The following is a 6,136-nucleotide window of genomic DNA, read 5'->3' as shown; positions in this document are numbered from 1 at the left end:
ATTGTTTTGGCTATTTGGGATCTTCTGTGTTTCCATACAAATTTTAGAGTTATTTGTTCTATTTCTATGAAAAATGCCATTGGTATTTTGATAGGGATTGCATTGAATCTGTAGATTGCCATGGGTGGTATGGTTATTTTAACAGTATTAATTCTTCCAATCCATGAGCACGGTATATCTTTCCTTTTGTTTCTGTCATCTTCAATTTCTTTCATCAATGTCTTGTGGTTTTCCAAGTATAGGACTTTTACCTCCTTGGTTAGATTTATTCCCAAGTATTTTATTCTTTTTGATACAATTATAAATGGGCTTGTTTTCTTAATTTCTCTTTCTGATAGTTTGTTGTTAGTGTATAACAACACAATAGATTTCTGTATATTAATATTGTATCCTGTAACTTTACTGCATTCATAGTTCTAAATAGTTTTTTTGCTGGCATCTTTAAATTTTTCTGTATGTATAGTATCATGTCATCTGCAACAGTGACAGTTTTACTTCTTCCTTTCCAATTTGGATTCCTTTTATTTCTTTTTCTTGTCTGATTGCTGTGGCTAGGACTTCCAATACTACGTCGAATAAAAATGGCAGGAGCGGGCATCCTTGTCTTGTTCCTGATCTTAGAGGAATACCATTGAGTATGATGTTGGCTGTGGGTTTGTCACATATGGCCTTTATTATGTTGAGGTACGTTCCTTCTATACTCAATTTTTTGGGAGTTTTTTTTTTTTGTTAACAGAAATGGATGTTAAATTTTGTCAAGCCTTTTCTGCATTGATTGAGATAGTTATATGACTTTTATTCTTCAATTTGATAATGTGGCGTATCACATTGATTGATTTACAGATATTGAACCATTCTTGCATCCTTGGGATAAACCTCACTTGGTCATGGTGTATGATCCTTTTCATGTATTGTTGATTTCAGTTTGCTGATAGTTAGCTAAGGATTCTTGCATCTGTGTTCGTCAGTGATAGTGGCCTGTAGTTTTCTTTTTTTGTGGTGTCATTGTCTGGGTTTGGTATCAAGGTGATGCTGGCTTCATAGAATGAGTTCAGGGTTCCTCTTCAATTTTTTTGGAATAATTTGAGAAGGACAGGTGTTAACTCTTCTTTAAATGCTTGGTAGAATCCACCAGTAAAGCTGTCTGGTCCTGAAATTATTTGTTGGGAGTTTTTTTAAACTTTTGCAGATTCAGTTTAATTCCTGATAATCTGTTCATATTTTCTATTTCTTCCTGATTCAGTCTTGGGAGATTGTACACTTCTAAGGATTTATCCATTTCTTCTAGGTTGTCCATTTTATTAGTGTATAATTGTTCATAGTAATCTCTTATGAGCCTTTCTATTTCTGTGATGTCAGTTGTAACATCTTCTCTTTCATTTCTGATTTTATTGATTTGGGGTCTCTCTTTTCTTGATGAGTCTGGCTAGAGGTTTATCAATTCTGTTTATCTTTTCAAAAACACAGCTCTTAATTCCGTTGATCTTTTCTACTGTTTTTTTTTAAAGTCTCTATTCACTTATTCTGCTCTGATTTTTATTCTTTCTTTCCTTCTATTAACTTTGTATTTTCTTTGGTCTTCTTCTAGTTCTTTGAGGTGTAAAGTTAGATTGTTAATTTGAGTTTTTCTTGTTTCCTGAGGTAGGCTTGCATTGCTATAAACTTCCCTCTTAGAATTGCTTTTGCTGCCTCCCAGATTTTGGAATTTTGTGATTCCACTTTCATTTGTCTCAGGAATTCTTTGAGTTCCTCTTTGATTTATTCAATGACACATTGGTTGTTTAGTAGTATATTGTTTAGCCTCCATGTATTTGTATTTTTTTGCAGTTTTTTTCTTGTAGTTGATTTCTAGTCTCATATCATTTTTAGACCAGGCGAGGCTGAGTCCCCATGTGGCTGGCTTTGGGGTCTAGTGAGACCTGGGGCTGGTAGTGGCCCATTGGTGGGTGGGTAAGCCCCAATCACTAACAGGCTAGAGGGAGGATTCCAAAACAGCTCTTGCCAGCATAAGTGTCCTTGTGGTAGAATGAGCTCCCCAAAATGGCTGCTGCCAACATCTATGTCCCCAGGGAGAGTCCTAGTTGCCTCCTACCTCTCTAGGAGGCTCTCCAAGATCAGCAAATGTGTCTGACCCTTTCAATTTACTGTCTCTGCACTGAGTATCAGAACATGTGAGATTTTGTGTGTGCCCTTTAAGAGTGGAGTCTCTGTTTTCTATAGCCCCCTGGCTCTCCCGTACACAAGCCCAGTTGGGCTTCAAAGCCAGACATTCTGGAGGCTTGTCTTCCTAGTGTAGGACCACTGGACTGGGGAGCCCTATGTGGGGTTCAGACCCCTTGCTTCTTGGGGAGAAAGTCTGCAATTGTGATTATCCTCCTGTTCATGTGTTACCCACCCAGGGGTGTGGGTCTTAACTATACTGCATCTCCACCCCTCCTACCTGTCTTGTTCTGGTTCCTTCTCTATACCTTTAGTTGTGGAAAATTTTTTCTGCTAGTCTTCAGGTCATTCTCATAGATAGTTGCTCTGTAAATAGTTGTAATTTTGGTGAGCCCATGGGAAGAGGTGAGCTCAAGGTCTTCCTATTTTGCCATCTTGGCCACACCTCACCTCGCTAATCCACTTTTTTGTGGAACTTAAGAATCATATGGAAGAATCAAGGCCTATAATTAGCAGTTTCATATTGGACTTTGTTGTTCTAAATCAGTTGCTTGAGTACTCATTGTATTAATTTAAAAGAATACTGGGACTTCCCTGGTGGCACAGTGGTTAAGACTCCAAGCTCCCAATACAGGGGTCCCAGATTCAATCCCTGGTCAGAGAACTAGATCCCACATGCATGCTGCAACTAAGAGTTTGTATGCCACAACTAAGGAGCCTGCCTGCTGTAACTAAGGAGCCAGCAAGCTGCAACTAAGGAGCCCGTCTGCCACAACTAAGGAGCCCATGTGCCACAACTAAGACCAAGTTCAACCAAATAAATAAATAAATAAATAAATTAAAAAAAAAAGAATACTTAAACTGGAGTTAGTAGAACATGTTATAATTCAATTGATAATATAGTTTAATTTATAAATTAATGTTATAATAGATGAATTAATATTCATCCTCTTCCTCCTCTACCATACAATCTAGATTTTCTATACTCTTCTAGCAATCTAGAATAACCCAGATTTTTATTCCTGAAGGATCTGAGCCCTTGGTTAGCATGCCCATTCTAGACTGTGCATGCTGCAATTACCCATTCACTGTCTTCAGTGGCTTGGAAGCACCAAGAGACGCCCTAGTGAATTCTCCCAATTTTAGACACAGTCCTTGCCTTCATCATATAAAAATAAGCTTTGTTATTTATGATACAACAGGATTGACTACCCTCACCAGTAACCATTTTTGTTTGATTGGTTGTTTAGTCCACTGGCATAAGGAGTCCAGAGTAACCAAGCAGTACTTGCAGTTTTAGATTCAGTGAAATGGTTACTGTATCTCTGGTAGTATCACTCCTCTCACCCACCAGCCAAGAATGTAGAATTCTTAATCCAGCAAAGCCTAGAATTGTGGGAATGGGAAGTATAAACTTTGCAATGGCTTACTGATGATGGTTAGAGGGAGGGGCAAATCCTACTTCTACCCTTTAACTCCTGGACCTGTATATTCTAGTTACTGGGGCTAGAGGAAAATATATCAGCCACTGCATATACTGCATTCTGGAGGGCAGTGCTCTGTTGAATTGTGGCCTCAAGCTGGTACCTTAGCTGACTGTTTGAGGCCATTCTAATGTCCTATTAGTTTGGTTGCCTCGGGGTGATACGGTATGTGGTATAAACAGTGGATCCTGAGATCATTTGCACATTGGTGCATGCACCTCCTTTGTGATAGAATAGGACACTTGTTCCAAAGGGCTGTTATGTGGAATCCAATATTGATAAATCACACTCTCTAAGACCTCAGACAGGGGGGCTGTGAAAGTATTGTGAGCAGGGAAGGCAAACCCACTTATAGTTATCAATTCCAGAAAGGATGGGTGTAATCAGCTTACTACCAAAAGGCTAGGAGGCCTCCTTGAGGGATGGTAACATATCAAGGGCTCAGCATTGGTATCTGCTGCTGCTGAGCTGGACACTCAGCTGTGGCAGTAGCTAGATCAGCCTTGGTGAGAGGGAGTCCAGGGATAAACTCCATTTTTCTACCACGGCTACTCCGTTCAGGGGCACAAGTATCAAGGTGGCTGAGAAGACGACACTAGACATTGGGTGATATCCACCTGCTTTATCTTGTTGAGTTGTTGAGTGTCTCCTCCATGCTGGATGTTCTGCAATGACATGAGAACACAAACAGCTACACATTTTGTACTCATTCTCATAGATTCATCTACATGGCTTTCCCCCAAACGTCCTTGTCTCCAATTTTCTATTATTGATGCTTCCAAGGTCCCTTACCAACTAGCTAAGTCACCTGCCACTGTCTTGGAGTCCATGTACATTCTTACCTCAAGTTACCTCTCCCTTCAAAGTTGATGTCCAGGTTCTTCTCACAGTTCTGTCCACTTAGAAGACTTCCCCTCACCACTGCTATAGTTTAGCATCATTCCATATTTTGTTTGTTTGTTTTTAATAGATCTTTATTGGATTATAATTACTTCACAATACTGTGTTAGTTTCTGTTGCACAACAAAGCGAATCAGCCATATGCATACACATGTCCCCATATCCCCTCCCTCTTGAGCCTCCCTCTCATCCTCCCTATCCCACCCCTCTAGGTCATCGCAAAGCACCGAGCCAATCTCCCTGTGCTATGCTGCTGCTTCCCACCAGCCAATCATTTTACACTTGGTAGTGTATATATGTCGATGTTACTCTTCACTTCGCCCCAGCTTTGCCCTCCCACCCCATGTCCTCAAGTCCATTCTCTATGTCTACCTCTTTATTCCTGCCCTGCAACTAGGTTCATCAGTACCATTTTTTTTTTCTAGATTCCATATATATGCGTTAGCATATGGTATTTGTTTTTCTCTTTCTGACTTACTTCACTCTGTATGACAGACTCTAGGTCCATCCACCTCACTACAAATAACTCAATTTCGTTTCTTTTTATGGCTGAGTAATATTCCATTGTATATATGTGCCACATCTTCTTTATCCATTCATCTGTCAATGGACATTTAGGTTGGTTCCATGTCCTGGTTATTGTAAATAGTGCTGCAATGAACATTGTGGTAAATGTATCTTTTTGAATTATGGTTTTCTCATGGTATATGTCCAGTAGTGGGATTGCTGGGTCATATGATAGTTCTATTTTTAGTTTTTTAAGGAACCTCCACACTGTTTTCTGTAGTGGTTGTATCAATTTACATTCCCACCAACAGTGCAGGAGGGTTCCCTTTTCACCACACCATTTCCAGCATTTATTGTTTCTAGATTTAATAGCCATTCTGACCAGTGTGAGGTGATACCTCATTGTAGTTTTGATTTGCATTTCTCTAATTAGTGATGTTGTGCATCTTTTCATGTGCCTCTTGGCCATCTGTACGTCTTTCTGAGTGAAATGTCTATTTAGGTCTTCTGCCCATTTTTAAACTGGATTCTTTGTTTTTTTGATATTGAGCTCCATGAGCTACTTGTATATTTTGGAGATTAATCCTTTGTCTGTTGTTTCATTTGCAAATATTTTCTCCCATTCTGAGGGTTGTCTTTTTGCCTTGTTTATGGTTTCCTTTACTGTGCAAAAGCTTTTAAGTTTAATTAAGTCCCATTTGTTTACTTTTGATTTTATTTCCGTCACTCTAGGAGGTGGGTCAAAAAAGATCTTGCTGTGGTTTATGTCAAAGAGAGTTTTTCCTATGTTTTCCTCTAAGAGTTTTAATAGGCTGTCTTTTCTCCATTGTATGTTCTTGCCTCCTTTGTTGTAAATTAGGTGACCATAGGTGCATGGGTTTATCTCTGGGCATTCTATCCTGTACCATTGTTCTATATTTCTGTTTTTATGCCAGTACCATACTGTCTTGATTACTGTAACTTTGTGGTATGCTTTGAAGTTGGGGAGCCTGATTCCTCCACCTCCGTTTTTCTTTCTCAAGATTGCTTTGGCTATTCGGGGTCTTTTGTGTTTCCATACAAATTGTAAAATTTTTTGTTCTGTG

At 39.3% G+C, this 6,136-nt stretch overlaps 1 protein-coding gene across 1 annotated transcript in view; it reads right to left on the bottom strand.

Annotated features, from left to right (window-relative positions):
- Positions 1-4,259: 4,259 nt before the first annotated feature.
- CCDC18 (coiled-coil domain containing 18) overlaps positions 4,260-6,136 on the bottom strand; it is a 133,084-nt gene continuing 131,207 nt past the window's right edge. Inside the window, exon 32 of the mRNA XM_059926458.1 lies at positions 4,260-4,309. The gene's annotated coding sequence lies outside the window, so the exon portion shown is untranslated. The remainder of the gene's footprint in view (positions 4,310-6,136) is intronic.

Source organism: Balaenoptera ricei, chromosome 1 (assembly GCF_028023285.1).
Source record: "Balaenoptera ricei isolate mBalRic1 chromosome 1, mBalRic1.hap2, whole genome shotgun sequence".
Taxonomy (NCBI): domain Eukaryota; kingdom Metazoa; phylum Chordata; class Mammalia; order Artiodactyla; family Balaenopteridae; genus Balaenoptera; species Balaenoptera ricei.
This window is presented reverse-complemented; position numbering and strand designations above follow the sequence as displayed.